This window comes from Rutilus rutilus (genome assembly GCF_951802725.1).
Source record: "Rutilus rutilus genome assembly, chromosome: 6".
Lineage (NCBI taxonomy): Eukaryota > Metazoa > Chordata > Actinopteri > Cypriniformes > Leuciscidae > Rutilus > Rutilus rutilus.
In genome coordinates this window covers 37,597,393-37,618,465 of record NC_140214.1, presented here as the reverse complement: position 1 = coordinate 37,618,465, position 21,073 = coordinate 37,597,393, and the positions used below count along the sequence as shown (strand labels likewise).

The 21,073-nt window shown below is 37.9% G+C and overlaps 1 long non-coding RNA gene across 1 annotated transcript; it reads right to left on the bottom strand.

Moving 5' to 3' along the window:
• Positions 1 to 3,372: 3,372 nt before the first annotated feature.
• LOC311292816 lies at positions 3,373 to 5,313 on the bottom strand. The gene is made up of 3 exons (XR_014627812.1): positions 4,451 to 5,313; positions 4,222 to 4,253; positions 3,373 to 3,432 (listed from the first exon to the last, which is right to left on the bottom strand). It is a non-coding gene; the product is annotated as an uncharacterized lncRNA (long non-coding RNA).
• Between the last annotated feature and the right edge of the window lie 15,760 nt (positions 5,314 to 21,073).

Sequence of the window (21,073 nt, the reverse complement as noted above, 5' to 3'; positions counted from 1 at the left end):
CCAGATGTTGGGTTTTTTAAACCCAACATCTGGGTCAGGTATTTAACCCAGAATTTGGGTCAAAAAGCATAACCCAATTTTCTGAGTTGAAATAACCCATAAATTAGTTGGTCCCTTTTTAACCCAGGAGTTGGGTCAAAATTAACCCATTATGGGTTATTTTTGACCCAGGAGTTTTTAGAGTGTGTCTTTGTTACTTTGTAACAAACTTTGTACTTTGTACTTACCATAGTAATACCAGTAAATTATGCATAATTACATGCAACTAACCCTCAACCAAACCCTAATCCCACCCTATAGTAAGTACATGTAGTTAATTATTATCACTCAGTACTTAAATATATAATTACACTGTAAACCCGGATAAGTAGAATTTACTTAAAAAAACCAAGGTAACTCGTTGCCTTACATTTTTTAAGTAATGAAGCATTAGTTGAATAAGTGAAGTGGACTACGTTCAATGTACTTAAGCCCATAATGGAATGGAATAGTACATTTAAGTTGAATGTACTTATAACCGAGTTACAGTAACTGAAGATACTTAGTTTAAACAATCATTCCCCACCCATTTATTTAACTCAGCTTGTTAAGTAAGCATTACTCCATTACCAATTCAACTAAATTGTATATTCTAATGGGCCCAACTTAAATTTTAGTTCCTGAAACTCAAAATATCTTTCAATCAATAGAGCCATGTAAAATACACACATACTGCAACATTACACTGATCCAATTTGTTATACATGTCTTTTTTTAGCAACAAAAGAAACAAAGCCATGGCCTAATAGGCTTCTAGTGTGTAGTTTCCTCACATACTGTATTTTTACAGCACTAGTACAGTAAAAAGCATTTACAGTACTCCACTATAATTACCAAATACAGTATATACCACATACTTTTACAATATTAAACTTATTTTACAGGGAATGCTGCTTTTATAATTACATAATTAAAATATTATACGTTAAGGTTTCATAAGAGTAGCCACACTAGGAAAAAGAAAACAACATTTTCTGGGTTTTAAAACATTTATTTTGGTTAAAAGCAAAGATCAGAAAATTGCCTTCTGTGAACATGTTGGCTGAATTTTTTTAACATAAAATGCAATTTTAACACTTTAACAACAAACAGGTAACACTGAGTGCTTAATTAAATGGATAGTTCACCCAAAAATCTTAAATTAGCACATGATTTACTCACCCTCAAGTCATCCTAGGTGTATATGACATTCTTCTTTCAGACGAATACAATCAGAGTTATATTAAAAATGTCCTGGCTCTTCCAAGCTTTGGAAGTGATGTGCTGTTTCTGTTTTGAAGTCCATAAAAGTGCAAACGAAATCCCATTCAAAGTATGCAAGTTTTCGCAGAAGTGAGGACACCTGTAGGCTTACAGTGTTCATTTTTTGCACAACTTGGCCAGTTTTCTTTGAAGTTACTTGTCCTTTCTTTGTTTTTGATCCACGTTCAGGATTGATGCCAGGAAATCTAAAAGGGAAAAAAACAACAACAATGAAATATTATGGACTGAGATTATATATTTTGACAGAGAGAAACAGCACAAGAAATGTGTAAATAAAAACCAGATATCGGTTTTAACGACTAATTTGTTTGTATAAAACTAAACAACATGAAAAAAAATGCAATGCTGGATGTTGTGATCAATAACTGATATTTCTTCTGCCCTGGTTAAAATACATCAACTCAATGTGTCTGTTTACAAGCGCACTGTCAACTAACTAATTTAACTTAATTGCAAGCCTCGCAATGTGAATTGCATACATGACTACATGGATAATGTTAAACATGACGTTTACCAGACTAAACTGCATGTTTGCACCCAAATATGAAAATTCTGTCATTATTACCCACCCTCAAGACTTTCGTTCATCTTCGGAACACAAATTAAGATATTTTGGATAAATCTGGGAGGTTTCTGTCCCTCCATTGACATCAATGTCATTGCGACTGTCAAAGCCCAGAAAGGTGGTAAAAACATCGGTAAATAGTACATATAACGGCAGTGGTTCAACCTTAATATTATGAAGTAACGAGAATACTTTTTGTGTGCTAAATAACCCCAAAATAACGACATTGTTTAATAATCTCTTCTTTTCCATGTCATTCTCCAACACTGTTGACACAGTGTAAACAGTGCAGCGCTTCTGGGTTCTACATCAGAATGAAGGCTCACTATTGGCTAGCTCCTGGGTCATCACACACGACCAGAGTTGGCCAATAATAAGCCTACGTTCTGACGTAGAACCCAGAAGCGCTGCACTGGCTTTTTTTCAAGGCTTGCAGCTTGAAATCTATAACAGGGTTTGCGTTCTCGAGCCACCAGGCCGGAACGCGTTAAAGGATAACTCTTGCCAAAATGCAACCTCTTTTTGTTAATCTACCTGAGGCAAACTTTCATTTAAAAGCATAATTAGGATGGAAAAGCCACTTAAGTTTGACCATATTTTCGTTTAAATTGAACTCCAGCATTGAGAACATTGTTTGTGTACACAGAGTTGTAATAACTTTATTCTAGAGCTGCTGTAAAGCCTAAACAATCTATGTTACTGTACTTTCCTATTATCACTGTAAAGCTGCTTTGAAACAAACTATATTGTTAAAAGCGCTATATAAATAAAGGTGAGCTGACACTGTTTACACTACGTCAACACGTAGGAGATTGACGTGGAAGAGTAGAGATTGTTGAATAATGTCGTTATTTTGTTTTTGTGCACAAAAGGTATTCTCATCGCTTCATAATATTAAGGTTGCACCACTGTAGTTACATGGATTATTTAAACGATGTTTTGACTACCTTTCTGGGCCTTGAAAGTTGCAAAGACGTTGCTGTCTATGGCTGGTTCAGAAACCTCTCAGATTTCATCAAAAATATCTTAATTTGTGTTCCGAAGATTAACGAAGGTCTTACAGGTTTGGAACGACATAAGGGTGAGTAATTAATGACAGAATTTTCACTAATCCTTCAACTAAACAACTTGCACTGACATATCTTAAAATATGTGACTGCCACTGTTTTGTCTCAAGATGCACACCAGTAATGCTTTTTTTTTTATTATTAGACATTTTTATAAAAGCTGCTTAAATACCCTAATTTTATTAAGGCCTAGACCTGGCTTAAGCTAAGCCCAGTATGGAAACCATGGCCATATTGTTTATACCAGTAGTCAGCTTAATAAATACTGTCAAGAAGACAAGTCACAATTCAGTCTAATATTTATATGAATGGCAAATATGCTAATGACTAACCTCTGAACAAACTCAAGGTGCTGCCTCTTTCTGGTACTGCAAGCTGAACTCATAGGAGGAGGCAAACAGCGCTGCCAGGCCAGTGATGAAGTTAGGCTGTGATCCTTTCCACACACACCTTGACCTTCCAAACGTAATGTCCAGCACTGGTCGCTTAGAGATTGACCTGTAATTGAAAAAATAAAAAAAATAATTAATAATTAAAATAACTATTGTGGGTTTCACTGTGGTTCGATGTAGTTGTCTATTCATAGTTCTATGAATTACATTTTTCACCTAAACATTAAAATTGATTAGGGTTAGAACGTTAAAACGCACTGGCATATTATTTTGCTTGTTTTAAGCATAAACTCACTTAATTTTGACTTATTCTTTCAGAAAACAAGACAATTTTTACTTGTTCTTCATGTAAGAATTTTAGATATCTGGACTGGAAACAATTAAAAAACACTAGAAAAACATATTTTGCAGTGGGGTGAGTAAATGATGGCTTTTCATTTTAGGTTAAAACTACCCAATGTTTACATATCAATAAATATAAAGTGTGGACTCTCTGGCAAATGTAGATTGCTGGACATCAGCGTTGCAAATTCCTGAAACAATTTTTACAAAGGACAGCACAACCATGATCAACAGAACCAAAACAAAACATATTCCAGATTAATGAGATTTGTTGAATAATATCTACTTATCTGCTTTAAGGATAACACCGTCTAACTTCTCTTTGAATTGTGGGAGTAACGTTAGTTGTAGGACCATGGCATGGTAATCAGGAATAAAATATATTTGAAAATAGCATTAGGAACATGGATTTTCTTGTGCTAGCAAAACTCTGACAACGATTCAAAAGCACAGGATCACAGAACTGACAGCATTTTTTTTTTTTTACCACATATAACGTAGTTAGATACTATAACTGTAGCAGTAACGTTACACTATACTTAAAAGCACTTACATTAGCACTGGACCGTCATCAGATTACAAACCCTGAAACGAAAAATATATATATCAAAAGCACATCGTGCAAATTACATGGTAAATGTTGCCTATTATGTGAATTGTCGAAGTTAACGTTACTTGGTAAACATGTGGAACAGAGTGAATGCTTGCGAGGCCGCGGTTAAAATCAAACCAAATACGTGGAAACAATGTAGAAATGCAAACGCAAAAAAATATTGGCTTACCGTATCACTCAGTTCAACAATTTTCCATCTTCTCAAACTCTAAATCCCACTTATCGTCACAGGCGCAGGTTAGATTATTCAGATGACAAATTCTTCCATCCGTCTTCATGTAACGTTAATGTCGTCCATTTTCTGCTGCGAGCTGCGTCGCAGGCAACTGTTTGAAACACGAACCGAAGCTCACAAAAGCTTAAAAATTGCTCACAGATTCGCAGACGCTGTTTATCTTGATGACAGGAATGGTTATTCTGTTCATTTGAATCCCGCTGACAAATCAAGTTTGCCTGTACTGTCTGCTCGCGTCGCGTCACATTTTAACTGAATTGAGCGCGAAAGAAATCAATCCCACAACGCAATACAGTATGATACTCGATACTGTATATTACGAATTTATCGGGTTGAAAACAGAAATGTGCTGTATATTTACAGCTGTTCCGTAAAAGATACATCATTCTGTATTACGAATTTAACACAACAATAACGCCCAGAAATCACGAACTTGCCCATGACTCCATCTGGAAGTAATTCGCGATTTCGTATTTTGTTTTTGACCCTCTGAACTTACCGTTGGACAGGCAAAACTTGGTGATTTTAAGTTGTTTGAGCTCAAACACATAATTACAATAAGATAGGCCATTAAAAAGTACAGTTTACTCAGAATTCATAATTAATGTAAAAAATGACACATGTTTAAGTAATACAAACTCAGTTTGTTTGAGTAGTAACTACTGATTTGACTTAAACACTCAATTACAATAAGAAAGGACAAGAAAAAGTTCAGTTTAATCAGAATTAACAAGTAATGTCAATAAATTAGACACATTTAAGTAATATAAACTCAATCTCTTTGAGTTGAATCAAAATCTGGGTTTACAGTGTACACTGAAACAATGACACCTTAAAATAAAGGGTTACACTTTATTTAAGGTGTCATTGTTACAGTGTACTCAAATATTTAAGTACTGAGTAATATTAAGTAACTACATGTACAGTGTGTTACAGTTAGGGTTTGGTTGAGGGTTAGTTGTATAGTTTACACGACACCGTTTTCAACTAGAAATGTAAAACCTGTTATCCACTGTGGCAGCTGATGTGCACGACAACAGTGAAAACGCAAAGTGCAAGCTTTTGAAAATGATACTGTTATCGTCTCTGTGTAAACTACAAAAACACGAATCTGTGAAAACAGTGACGTCATGCACGTGTGTGTTACGTGTTTAGTCTATAGGGCGTGAAGCGGTTCTTTACAAAGAGACATCGCCATCTACTGGCCCGGTTTTAGTCGTTTTTTTTTATGTTTGTTCTAACGTTTTTAGTCGTTTTCGCTGATCTTTGTTAACAGGGATTGTTTTGACAACAAAGGGAAAACTTTCCCATATTTGTACATCGCTGTCATGTAAACGTACACTAAGTTTAGGTTTGAGAGTTAGTTACTTGTAATTATGCATAATGTACTGTTATTACTATAGTAAGTACATGTAACGTGCAACTGTTATCTTACAATAAAGTGTTACCTTTCTTTCTTTCTTAAAAAACAACAACAAAAAAATAAAACAGCTTCTATATGTACTGTTTATCGAATATTCCTGACACTAGAACAGGAATATATAAATAAACAAACAGATAAAAAAATTTTTTAAAGTATTTATTTTTAAAAACAATTATGAATTACTCCTCTTCTACCTTAATATATGGCTAATTAATTATTCTAAATGAAGAATGGCCAAAATAACAACTCTGATAAAAAAAAAGACACATCCCTATCAAACTTTCAACTATCAACTCTCTAAATGCATGATAACAGCGATACAGAATCTATTGTAAATAAATAAATAAATAATAAAAAATAAATATGAAAAAGACTGATGCTCTATTATATGTGCATATAATTGTATCTGCCAATTTAATTATGTAAATTCTACTCAAATTCTGGCCCCTCACACACACACACACACGCACACACACACACACACACACACACACACACACACACACACACACACACACACACACACACACACACACACACACACACGGATGGGACAGGAGTGCACTGACGGAGATCTGGACATGATCCAGCTGTGCTCGTGTGGATTGAGCTTCTGCAAGAGGAGACGTTCAGGTCCGGTGATGCCAGTTGACGAGGCTCAATAAAAGACACAAATAAGCGTGGCACGTCATTCACATCAACATCATTTGTGGCATGACCACTGCACCATCATCACCTCCTGCTGTAAGCCCATGCTAATACAAGTTATTTGCATACAGGCACACATTTATTACCTTCCTATTTTAAAAGTTGAGATTAATGAAAATGAGAGAGACTTCCCAATGTCCTCAAGCAGTATTTGGCTAACACTTTACAATAAGGTTCATTAGTTAACTATCTTAGTTAACATGAACTAAGAATGAACAATACTTCTTCAGCATTTATTAATCATAGTTAATATTAATTTCAACATTTACTAATACATTATTAAAATCAAAGGTTGAATTTGTTAACATTAGTGAATGCACTGTGAACTAACATGAACAAACAATGGATTTGTATTAACTAACATTAACAAAGATTAATAAATACTGTAACAAGTGTATTGCTCATTGTTAGTCATTACATTAAATAATGTTAACTAATGAACTTTATTGTAAAGTGTTACCAGTATTTGTACACCTAAGTCACACACTTTTCCTATACATTGTTGGGACCAAATAAATCTTGTAGAGTTTCACATAGAAATGCTGGATGATGCCGTTTTGCTCATGTTCTTATATTCGTTATACGGCACAGTGTGTTTTAACTGTGATTTGTTTGGAGTGGTTTGTGTTTTGGATAAATTTGATGTTTTACATATTTTAATAAGGTTTTCATATCAAACATAATGTAAAATTATGGTATTTTAATCTGGACATTATAATATGACTTAAAAAAATGTACCGGCCGATACAATAAAATATATTGTATCGGCATGAAACCAGTACCGGCGGTAATCGACTGCAACGCTAACTAAAATAAATGGAAAACATTAAAGATAAGTAGACAGTCAGTGGTAAAATAAAAACCAATAATTAAATTACAAGCAAAAGCCCAAATAAATACAATATAACAAAGAAACAAATGAAATAGTGCTTTACAAGTTCTGACAGTGGTTTTCAGGTACAGAAATGTAATCAAATAAGCAAAATAACACTAGTCTTCACTGTATAAATTAAACATCCATATTAATTAATCCTTCTTAAAGTTATTCAGCCAAGAGCAGTGAGTGATTTCCCTGTCTTTTGTTGTTTGATTAACATTGACATCTAATACACTGACACTGTACACATACGTTTCCGTTCCGCCATAACCGACTATGTTTACTAGGATTCTTGATATTTTTTACATCATTTTGTGTGAATTTGTGAATCAAGCCTGTCAACTCTCCCGAGCGATGTTCACGTTTGTTCTGGTTTATTAATTGTTAGAATTCATAAAAATGTAGCCAGCAAACTGGCAAATGACACCATTTCATATCCTCGCCAACAGCGGTTTGTACTCGCATTTGGTGCGAGTGTTGATCTTAGGCCCTGCGTACGGGGTGGAGATCAACCCACGGAAAAGAAATGAACTCGCAGTAACAGCTTAAAAGTAGCCCAATTCCACATGAGTAACTTTGCAACTACATGTCAACTAGCTGATTATAGACTGTAGTAAACTGTTAGGTTATGGTTAAGTGTTAAAGTTCATGTAGTTGCAAAGTTACTTATAGTCAGTGGAATGTCTAAATTGGACTATCGGAATAAAGTGTTACCTGGTAAACCAAAGTCACACAAACATGAGAATGTATTTTTATATACTGTAGCTTAAAAAATACAAAAAAACATGCACACACATCCAATGCTAGCATCTACACTAGCAAGACCATTGACTCGTTCTAAAAATAAATGGTACTTTTTCTCTAGACTGCTTTCCCTCAACATCTCTCTCTGTTTTATTTTCACCACCCACCCCGTAATGACAAAAATGCCCGCCACTCCGGCCTGGTTGACTTCGCGTAATTTTCTTGTGGCTAAATCCATCGTCCCTGCTTTATGTCAACACACGGCTCGCCTAAAAGCCCCCAGAGCGCTGCACGTAACAGTACGTGGCTCAGAGTGCACTCCAAATCCCTCTCTCTCTCTCTTTCTCTCAGAGAAGAAGAAAAATGTTAATATTAGCGGTTAAAAACAACGGCCCCATGTGACACGCTGTGCTGGGAGTCTTGTCACAGATTGAGGCAGTTAGCCGCTAACCTAAAACCACTGGCGCTCTGGACGAAAACACCTGCTCGAAGTCCTGCGGCTTAATAATCTGTCTCAGCTGTACGCTCCACTTTTATCTCACTGGGTTCACTATGTTCTCATAAAGAAGTCTTTGTGTATGATTTGTGGGTTCATCAGGCACCAGTAAGCAATATGAAGAGGGTTTTCTCTTCTGCCGTTCCCCTCTACTGTATTGTTTGCGCATGAAACGGGGATATGTTTGAACAGGCTGCAGTTACCAGAGGTCAGACTCCTGCGAGGAAGACAGAGAGAGTCACATGAGTGAAAGACAGATGAGAATCACACCGCACTATGTGATGCTAGTACAGCTTTCTCAGTCCACAGAAAATCCATTAAATGTTATACATGAATTAAATGTTGAAGCCGTTATTCAGATGATGTACTTCTCTCTTCACTAAATGCACATTTGACACTAAGATTGCACACAGTGGGACAGTATAGTATAGGCTGCTTTTGACAAAATTATGAGAGTGACTAAGACACACACAGTCTGTTATTTTTTAGAGGTGTTAGCTTGTGTTTGTGTATTTTGTCTATATTTGTCTCAACTTTATTATCTGCTTTGAATTCAAATGTTTAAAATGAATCGTAATTTACAACAGGCATAGTAATTACGTACAAGTAGGCTACATGACATTACTTTAATTCATTACTTTTTCATGTACAAAAATGTGAAATATCTACTTAATTTCTAATAAATGGCAATTTTTTTCTGTATTTGTGTCACGACTTATAAAGGCACTCACTCTTGATACTTGACACGATTTACACCGTTTAGTGAAAAAAACGATGTATTATATTTATAACTTATGTACACTCTTAAAAAAAGGTTCAGTGGGCTTAGAACCCTGTAGAACCTGAGGGTTCTTGGCTTGATTTTAAAGAACCTTGTATGCCAAAAGGTTTTTATATATTGTCAGGAACTCAAAAATCAGAAAAAAAAAAAGGATCTACGCATCGTAAGAAGATATTACTCATCAGTTTGGGACTAATGTTTGGCTCTTTACCTTTCCATCCCCTTGATATATATTGTAAGGAGAAATGTCTTATGGTTGCATTAACCTTTAATATTTAACAGCTAATTTCTTTTTTTTTTTTTTATCAAGTATGTTTATGAGCTGTTTAATTCATAAATGAGAAAGTAAATAAATGATTTTAAAGAACCCTTTATGCCAAACAGGTAAAAAAAAAAATTTCTTTGTAATCAAGGTTGTTTTGAGCTGTTTAATTCATAAAATGTAATCAAAATTATAAATTAAAAATGTCACACTTTAGATTAGAGTCCTATTCTCACTATTATCTAACTAACAAACTCCTAATTACTGCTTATTAATAAGTTAGTAAGGTAGTTATTAAGTTTAGGTATTGGGTTGGATTAAGGGATGTGGAATATAGTCATGCAGAATAAGGCATTATGTGCTTTATAATAACCAGACAATATCCTACTATCCATGTTAAAATGGAAACTAATTAATACTGAGAACTGGACCCTAAACGAAAGTGTTACCGATCTATATATGAAGAGCCTGGCAGAACCCTTTAAAGTTATATACAGTAAAACCTTTTCTTCTAAGAGTGTATAACATTGATTTGACTTTATTGTTGATTATTATGATTATCAGTAAGCAGCAGTGTTTCACTTCCAAAGTTTCTCGTGGTACTGAGATCAAATAATCAGTCATAATTCAACAGTTGCAATGTGATTTAATAAGCACAAATTCCAGACAAACTTTTGTCCAACCGATCAACCTGCAGTAATTTAACCACTATGCTCTCCGGAGCTGAAGGGGGCAGCAGAGAGGTTAAAACAGTCATATTGTTTAGTTAAGATGGTGAGTAAAAGGTATCAAAACATTTTAAGTTAATTAATGCAAGAAGAGTTGGGATCTGGGATTTCTGGGTGTTTGACACTTTTTAGCAGGGCTAAAATTAATCTTGCATCATGTAAGAGAATATTCTCAGCTTATGCACTAGATCCATTATATCTGATTGGCAATTATCATATGTTTGTTGTTATGGAAATCGTCAAAGGTCAAGCTCACTAGATTTTTAACCAACTACATTACAGATGTTAAAAAGTCTGTCTAGTCCAGAGGCTTTCCAAGTGCACGGACAGCGATTTGGGTTAAAAAGACAATGACGTTAACAACGAAAATATCGACGCATTGGCTGAACATTTATACGAGAACACCAACATAATTTGCTGTTTCTCACAAACACGAGCACACATACTTCCCTTTGTGTGCGCAGTGGGATGTGTTTTTGTAGATCATTTGACGGAGAAATTTTTGAGCTGCATGAGTTCCTCTGTGATGTTCTGCCAAGAGGGAGTGGGGAGCTGTTGAGACCCTCCAAACAACTCTCAGTTCCCAGAATTCAGCAGGCCCCTGACGCCCACCATCGCTCCTGCTCGTAACAGCCAGGAGGAGGCCACTGGTGTTTGGACAAATATGTGTGATACACTCAGGATCCTTCCATGCAGTACAACTGCTGCGACAAGACATCTCCGTTATGACTTAGTGCTGCGGTTACGGTTTGACCTTTTAAGATTTGTGTACAGCCCATTTTGCCCAAATCCCTGTTTTTTTATGTCAATTCTTCCCAAGCACATGCTTTCTATGGTGTCTACGATCAAAACTCAAAATAAACTTGCCTTACTTAGCCATTTTCAACTAGTTTATTTGCTACGCATGCTTAAGTTGCCGTGTAACCCATTTACTTTGATTACTCACCGCTGTTATTTGGAATAACTAAACCACATTTTTGAGGCAGCATGCTGTGAATAACATTGCAGTCATCAAAAGTCCTGGACTTGTCTTATCAAATGTTTCAAACTAGTTTTCTATTTTGATTTATATTGTATCACGATAGTTTAGAAGAGACCTTTGGACCTTGCATCCTCTTTCTTTCTCTCTTGTTCATCTGGCCCATGCCTCACCCTGGTTCTGCCTCACTGCCATCCCAGAATGTGTGATGCATGCTGGGCCGTCCCCTGGGCGGTCAGGGGGCCATGTGTCTGCTCAAATGCCTACTGAGACACTCCTTATATGGCTGCCCTGAACTCCTCTCACCTCCGCGAAACTTTAGGACCATCATCATGAATCACTAGCTAGTGACCGGTAGCATCATAAATAGTTAGCAAATATCTAAATGTACTGTTTTTAGCACAGCCACATAGCTCTTTCACCAATATGTGATTTCCATTTACTTAGTTCGGTAACACTTTATTTCGATGGTCCACTTAAGACATTCTACTAACCACAAGTAACTTTGCAACTACGTGTCAACTAAGTCTCATTAGAGTATTAGTAGACCTCTGCCTTATATCTGCTAACACTTGCTCCTCAAAAGACATTTTACAGACTAAAAGTAACTTTGCAAGTAACTAACCCTACCCCCCAACAGTCTACTAATACTCTACTAATACTCTGAGAGTTAGGTGACACATAGGTGCAACATTCCTTATTGTTATCAATGTTATCAACGGAATGTCTAAATGGGACTATTGAAATATAGTGTAACACTTGTAACAACTGTAAGTACTGTATCTCTGTACAGTCTAAAATTAGTAATGGGACACATTTTGCTTTGCAGACAAGGTAATCCCAGAACGCATTGAGACAACTTCTTCATTTTAAAAGTATCCATAAATTAGTTCCATCCGGTTAAATGGGTCTTTGTGTGCTTATTAGATAATTTACAGCTTAGCTGTATTGTTAATGCCAAAGCTATGACTGTTGAGTGTCCCAAATGCTTCATGTTTGAAATGTAATTTTAGCTGCTATAGGTAGACAGTAGACAACGGGCAGCTCACTGGGTTTTGGAATAGAGCCACTGATCATCTGGTATCTCTTTTGGTTCCAGTTTCATGGTGAATAAAACGTTGTGCCTCTTCCACTGAATGATATTTTACTGATGACCCTTCAAAAATGCTGGATGAGTCTTAAACGTTGTCAGGCATCATTTCGTTTCATCTTTCCTGTGCCTCTCATTACACTTTATATCTGCACTACAGACTGAACAAATATAGTGCACTGCAAGTTTCCGTAAAAACAAATAATTTAGGGAAAAAAAAAAAAAGTTGAACTTTATTATCAGGAACTATTTATTAAAGAAACATGGATTATGATTTTATGCAAAATAAAGAGGGAAAGTGATTTAGAGAGACAGCGAGCCATACAGATGGAGAAACACTTGATGCATTGGAGTTCAGCTCAGTTCTAAGGAAGTGGTAGAAGCTTATTCCAAACCGTTCCTTGTGTTTCTCATTCAAGCTGAACTCGTCTGATTGATAGTCACAAATGAAGTGTGTTGTCAGGGTGATGCAATAAACACACTCGTTTGTCCTCCACAGTTGGCTGTTTACTTCTGTAAAGGCCTTGTACACATATTTCTCTACCAAATTATTCTTAACGTTGTTCATATTTAGGGGGTATTTGGAACATTTTGATTTGTAACCAGGGCAATATAAATGTTGAATGGTCAAAGGTCTAGTGGGTGGTTGCTTAATAGCCCAAATCGAAAGATCTCACAATCAAGTCTCTGTGATATTCTGGTCTCCACATATAACTCAATTCCCTCCTTAAATCTAAAATTGTTGTACTGTTTTATCATACACCAGGCAAAAGGTGTAAGACCTGTCACAGCACAAACAGCGCAGGACAAGTTAATATAGTAAGATGGTAACACTGACCCTTCACTTAGTAAGCACCACTGATAAAACATAAATTATCAGCGTACTTTACATGGTTGATGTGTGCCGAATATCCTCTAGTGCAGTGAGGCATTATAGTGTGCTCACAGAGGACTCTTGTGAGCAGAGTGCAGGTGATATTTACATTTAAAATTAAAAGTAAATTAGCTCAGAACTCCAACTCAAGAAGCATGTTGGGGTCATTGAGTCATCCAGTGCTGAGGTCTGAGCCTCGGTCCTGCGCTCTCTTGAACCTCACCCAGAGCACTGGGGCAGGACCCAGGGGAACGTCATTCATTGCCCCGAGGATTTGGTTAGGTGGGAGGCCAGGTTTTCCTGGTATTTCGCCACAGCCCAGTAAATAAACAGAGTCCAGCTGCAAAGGGCTCAGCACAGCTTCAAGAAAGAGAGTTGGGGATAAAAGAGTGAGAGGAGGAGATCTTAGTTCACCTCCCAGTCAGAGGGGGTCCCTGTCCTCTCAGGCAGAAGAGGGGGATAGGAACTGGGGGGGGGGGGGGGGGTCTTGTATGGAGAGGTAATTGCCAACGAAACCTGAGCAGCTCTTAAGCGGCATTGCCATAAACTTGGGGTCGTAAAGTGAGCACCTCCCATGTAGTCGTGCAGTAAAAACACACAAGGTCTTGAAGCTCCTGCTGGCTGAGGAAGATTCAATGGACAGCACAGGGACGTCTGATCTAAGAGGAGGTGCACTTCTGCTGACAACTCACATTGTCTCCTGATAAATTCATTGTTTTATTTGTTACTTTCCTTTGTAAGGATTTATTGTTATTTATTTTTTTACTATCACTTTACCAATTGATTACTTTATTGGTGTAGATGAGGTGGTGGTGTTAGACTAATAATTATCATGTGGGCTTTTTAACATATCCCTCACCACGTTTTTCCTGGAAATCTATTAGAATAGGAATCTTTTGGTTCATTATTTTAATTAGTGTTCTGAAAGTCATTTTGGGCGAAAACCGCATGCTAAACTCCAGCCGTAATGGGAATTACGAAGAATTGTCCATTCTTAAACGTGCGTCTTGACAAAAGGAAATTCAACCAAGGTCATTTGGATCCTGCCACATGTTCTTAAGCACTGTTCTGGAAGTCCACCAATTCTCCATGTCAGCCCTAAATTGGGCCTGTCGTTGTGTTTTAGGGGATTTTAGCCGAGGCCTGGCCTGGGCCCCTTGTGAAAAGTGCTTCCCTCAGCAGTTGCCTGTCTAGGCCCACTTCCTGTGCCTCAGCCTCTCTTTTTCTCAGTGTTATTGAGCCTACCAAATGGCCCCGATTTCACCGGTGGTCTCCACCTAATAATCAGGATGATGGACATGTTCCATTGCTCATGGCCTTGGGTTCCACCAGAAGCACACCAGACCAGGCCAGCACTTTTGTACAGTAACAGTTGATTGGAAAGAACAAATTAGTCTTTTGCAGAGCCTTAATTTCAACATGGAATGCATTAGAGTGTAATTACATTTAAAAAGTCTAATTAAGTAACATAAAAAATTATATGGTCATCAGTTGCAAAGGGGGTTGCAAAGCTTTTTTTCCCCCCGTGTTTTTGAAGAAAGGCAAGAGTTTTGTGTGGCACAGGGGAGGAAGGTAACAGGAGAAGAGGAGTTAATCTGGATCAGTTAAGGAGTGTTTACACCACAAATGAGCTCTGAATATTCTCCAGTGCATTTAGGGGGAATTAGAGTTGCAGTGGGATAATGAGGTATATGAGACTGTGATTTACACCAGGCACAAAAGAATGTCAAGCACAAATAAACACAAGTATGATATATGAATGGGGTGAACGCGGACCCTTTTAACTTACTGTAAGTGGACAAAATCCAATTTAACCACCTGGGAAACTGAAAAGGGAGGAAATTATGGAAATGTTGGATATTAGAGTAAACATTTGGTGATGAGTGCTGAGAAAAACTAATGGCATAAGTCAGCATGTTAACTTTACTGAAAATGAAAAAAATAAAAAAATAAAGAGGAAACATATTCATAATTTAACACTACCCACCATTTAGTCCAGTCCAGATCTCATCCACCTAGCTGCTTACACGGAATATAGTCTATGTGGGAACAGAAATGATGTAACAATAAATGCTGGTTGGATCAGGGGACAGACATTCTCTTTGTCCTCACTGACCATGCACAGCCGTATTATGCATACACATACATTCCCATAGCTATTGCCCTTGTTCAGACACCTCTAACAAGGTCTTTTCTGAAACTGATCCACAGTCACTCCCCGAGGAGTCTTGAGCTCGCTCTGGGCGGTCTGTCTGTGCCTCTCCCAGAACTTCACCCCAGTTCTCCATCCATCCAATCAAAACACAGCAATCCAGAACTCTTGCTCCAGATCAAACCAGGCCTGTCTCTTTTTTTTTCTCTGTGCATTTTTTTCTTGTTCTATTTATATTCAGGGACATTCCAGAGAATATTAGTAATGATCAGATCCAATAAAAGCAAGGACTGCTATGTTCTCTACATTCTCCTGGTCCTCAGAGGAGATCTGAGTGATGAAGGCCCTCGGGGGCCACCTCAAGGAGGCAATAAGAGTCCAGAGGCTGACCTCCCATAAAGGGTGTGCTTTTCCAGGCTTTTTCTGAGTGCTCACAATACTGTTCTGTTTTTGTGTTCTTATACCGTGGTCAAATGCTATGCATCTTGGCATGGTCTAAACTTGCTACTACAAAGGTTGGTTAAACAATTTTATACTCAGATTTACCTAAATACATTCATAACCACATGAGCTTGAGCCCCCAACCTTGAGCTTCATCACACAACCACCATATTGTACAGAGTAAAGCACACTACAGGCAATGCTGCAAATTAAATCAATGCAGTCACCACAAATACCTGAACAAGTGAATGACAATTGAACAAGCATGGGTGAATTGACGACCCAAGTAGTCACATCCTTGTGAATTTTCTGACCACGGAGGCCCAGAGAGTCTGATCCCCGGTTATGTGGCTATGAAGGCAGAGATCTTAGTCTGGTTAGGACTGTTTTTGGCGCATACAACTCAGCAGATCCGAGCTTAGGCATGCAATCCCAGGGTTACTGTGTGTGTCCAGATGAACCACATACTGGCACATATTAGCAGAGTGGTTGCTGCTCCCTGAGCTGCATGTAACCGCCCAGGTCGAAAAAAATAAAAATAATAATGGACTGCTTCCCACAATCCCAACTCAGGCTCATTGGAAAAACGCAAAATACGTACTAATACGTACATATCACTGCAGTTTCCAACAGAAATGAACACTAGATGCAGTAAAACAGCAAACACTTTTAATCGTTTTCACACACAAATATGATTACAGGGGCAGATTATGGATTAATAAAGATTTGTTTTCATGCGGTTCCTTGCACAATTATGTTATGACCTTAAAACACTTTTTACCATAGTGAATGATTTGTAAATATATATATATATAATTTTTTTTTGCATCACTTAACCATCTCCATATGTTCAGTTTTACTGATGTACTAAGCTTGACCGGTAACTCAACTGGTACAGGATTGCACTTGTGATGCGGAGAGCTCGTGTACGAATCCCATGAAAGACAAGTCACGATAAAAGAGCTCAAAGATGAGACTTCAAAAACAAGCTAAAATGGCATGGTTACAATTGCGTTTTATGTCACATTTGCTTTTGTTAACACAGTCAGGTAGGTTTAGGGTTTTGTGTAGGTGTCCGTCATTTTAAATGGAGCGTTAAAGCTTTTAACGCCACTCACCGGACATTTCAATTCAGAACTGCGGAGATACGTACAAACTCCAACGTAATAAAACTAAACACGCTTTTCTATGATTGGATTGCTAGAACATGCAAGAAACATGTTTGTAGCGGCATGCATACACCAGACCTCCACCTAGGTGACAGAGTGTTAGTCCCTAAACTCTACAATAATTTTACATTTCTTTCTTCCTGGCAGTTCTTCCACTTTCCCACTTGCGAGGCCTGTGTCACCCAAAGTCCAGCAGTCTATCCTGGCCTGGCGGTAGATCTCGTGAAGCAATTGAGGCGGAGGAACAAGTCTTTCCCCTCTTAAACAGGAACTCCAGGAGTTAGTGGAGCAGCTCTGAGATGTGTTCTCCAGGACCCACAGGCAGGCCAGTGCAATCCATCATCACACCCCCTGGTGTACTCGTCAGGCAGAAGTCCTGCTGTGTGCCAGAGGTACGTGAGGAACTAAAAGAATGAAACAGCTGGGAATTATAGAGGGATCTGGTAGCTTGTGATCAAGCCTTATTTTGGTGGTCAACGATTGCAAAAGCACCTTCTAGTTTGAGATCAACAGCTAACCCATGTCAATATGGATGAACTCAAATGTAAGAATACCCCACAATATGAATACCTTCAAGGTGTTGCATCTTTTGTATGGGTGCAGTGGTGAAGCTGATCATCTAGTTAATTGCCATATGTAGCTTCATAAACAGTTGTTGACCGCTGTGGTTGCTTTTGACTATGAAAGCTCCCAGGGTTAGATTTCTTACATCGTCTTCAATATTGTGATAATTGCATCACGTCTACTGTGTTTCACAATGCTATATTGTATCAGAAGTCTCCTAAGCCAGATTCCACTCTGTTTGAAGGATGGGGTGTTGTTCTTGCAGCTTGAGCAATTAACATTTCTTTGCAGACATTCAGTCGAGTAATTGCATCATTAATGACAATTTAAATTCACTTTTAGTGGTTTCCAAAGACTGACCACTATTGCCTGAATAAGCAGTCATTGGATAGTCATAGTATATACCATTAGCAGATAAACTATGATGATGTAAGAAAGAGAAGAAAGTTTAGCATGAGATAGGAAGCCAAGGAACGGGGAGTTTTACCATGAAAGATCAGGAGTGTGAGAGGGAGGAAAAGAGAGGAAAATACAGCATTTGACGGTGAGATAAGAAAAGAGAGATGAGGATGAGGAAGACCCTCCATCGACACTCTGGGCTGGGAGGGACCGAAATCAGACCTGTGGGAGACTTTTCCATCAGCACAGCTCCATTACACGCCAATCCACACACACACACACACACACACACACTCTCTCTCTCTCTCTCTCTTAAAGAGTGTTTCTTTTCTCTTCTTCAGTCGAGTAGTTCATTTCATCTGACCATCAGCATACAGGTGTTGAGAAACCTGATTCAAAACATTCACTACTTCCGACTGTAATGATGAAGCTACACTTAGACGGTTAGTTCACCCAAAAATGAAAATTCTGTCATCATTTACTAACCCTCATGTCGTTCCAAACCTGTATGACTTTCTTCTGTGGAACATAAAAGAAGATAGTATGAGAAATGTCTGAGAAAGGTGTAAAGCTGCAAGACCTTGACTTGAAAAGGTACATAGTGAGGAAGAGTTGTTGTGGAGCATCAGGATATCCAGCCTTTCCTTCCCGCCGGCTCATGTGTTAAAGGAAAGCTGTCTGTGTGTGTTGGCTGCATCTGATGCCCCAATGAACGGGGGGCACCTCTCACAGAGCAACCAACCCCTCACTTTTTCCCTCTTTTTCTTCTCTCTTTCAGAAAACAGTACCTTTCTGTTCCGCACCGAGACTCTGTCCTCCCTCGCCGCTTGCCCTCTCTCTCTCTCTCTCTCTCTGTCTTTCTTAAATAAATCAGTGTTGGTTGGGGCTCGACCGTCATAAATCAAGGCCTGTCCACTGCTGGAGTCTACCCAGTTTAGTTGTCACTGCCTGGCCTTCACTCAGGATTAATTAAAGCCCTGATATAAAGGCCAGATGTGCTGGGGCACACACACACACACACACACACACACAGGCACATATGTACGCATATACACCTACACAAGTACAAAGGTAATATACAAATTTCAGCTAATATTTGCATGTCTACTCATTTATACTTATTATTCACAATAACATATGAACATGTAACATTGTGTCAACTTTAGCATAATAAAATCATAAGATTGATAAGAAATGCTCACTATATGACGTGCACACACTGTAAAAATAAAAATAAAAATAAAAATCCTGTAATTTTTACAGAAAAAAATACTGCTGTCTTTGCTGGAATAATTCTGCAAAAATACAGTAAAAAAGTCAATCGAAGTTACAAACAAACAAACTTAAATTAAATAAATAAATAAAATACAAACTCAACAGTCCTTATTAGCAAGGCAACGCTGCTACTAAAATCCGTTTGTACTTTTATCGTACTGACCACCATAATAGCACTGGCGGTAAAGAGAAAGACACATGACGAGTCAAAGTTCATCACAAGCAGCTTTTCCACAAGCTGAGGGAAATATTAACATATAGAAGGTGCCCAGTGTCATACACAAACATGCAAAACACCACACACACGACAGTAAAAAATAATGCAATAAACATAAGTTGTAACATAAAACCCTAGTATAACTGATAACAAAAACTATTAAAAAAACACACAAATGCAATCAAACATGAGCTGATGTCACACAGGGGATTCTGGGAATATCAGTAGACTGGTTTTTCATTGTAAAAAAGATGACTTCTTTTTTTTTTTTTTTAAATGGTACATGTCCATTTTTTACTTTAAAATTAATGAAATGTTATCTATTTCCCCCATTAATCTAGTAACCCCTGTCACGTGTACAGTCTTTTACAGTTACAATTAATATTTTTTACAGTGCAGTAATGTTAAAGTGAATATGATATTTCAATTACACTTTACTTATAAATGAACAAGATGAACTGTTACTTTTTTCCCCTTTTATATGCAGTAATACAAAGTAAAAAATAGTGTTGTTTTGGTACATTAGCGGTACATTTGCTGCTAATCTGTATATGCTTACCTATAGTTTGGGCTGAAATTGTTGTGCACACGTCTTTACTGACATGAGAAATAATCAAATATTTGTTTTGTCAAAGCTGCAGCTAAACGGTGGTCAATGAGAAACAAAACAGTGCAAAATAAAAGTAAAATCTCAGAAAGTATTAATAGTTTAGAATAAGGCGATGTGTGTGTGTGTGTGTGTGTGTGTGTGTGTGTGTGTGTGTGTGTGTGTTGTGTTGGAGGTGGCAGTCAGGGTTAACAGGTCGCAGTGTGAGCTTTATTGCGTGAGGAGTGACGAGTTGGAGGAGGAGTGAGAGGAGAAAGAGAGAGAGAGAGAGAGAGAGAGAGAGAGAGAGAGACAGAGACAGCTCATGGGAGCAGTGGCCGGTCTCCACACTGTCTGGCCTCCCTCGACTGCTAAAGTCACTCCTGCACACAGGAAATGAGAGTTTCCAGCTTCCCTTGTTCACACAGCTCTCGTCTGTTTAAGCTCAGATGCAGTGATATTACCACAGAGCTTACTTTCACTACGCTCCACTCTCGCTAGACACACACACTGGAGTGTTTCAGTGAAGGCACGCGTCACTGTTTCTACAGCTCATATTTAGGGTTGGGGATTGGAAGAAACCAACCACCCACAACACACTAGTAACGTCCGTCCGAGCAAGAAACTGGAAACATCCTACAATCATGGCAGCAACATTCAGACAAGCAAGCTTATGCTTCCTTTTTTAAGTAAAAATGGTCACACTTTAGTTTAGGGTTCAATTCTAACTAGTTGGTTATTAGCATGTATAATAGTAGGATATTGGCTGTTTATTATCAAGCACATAATGCC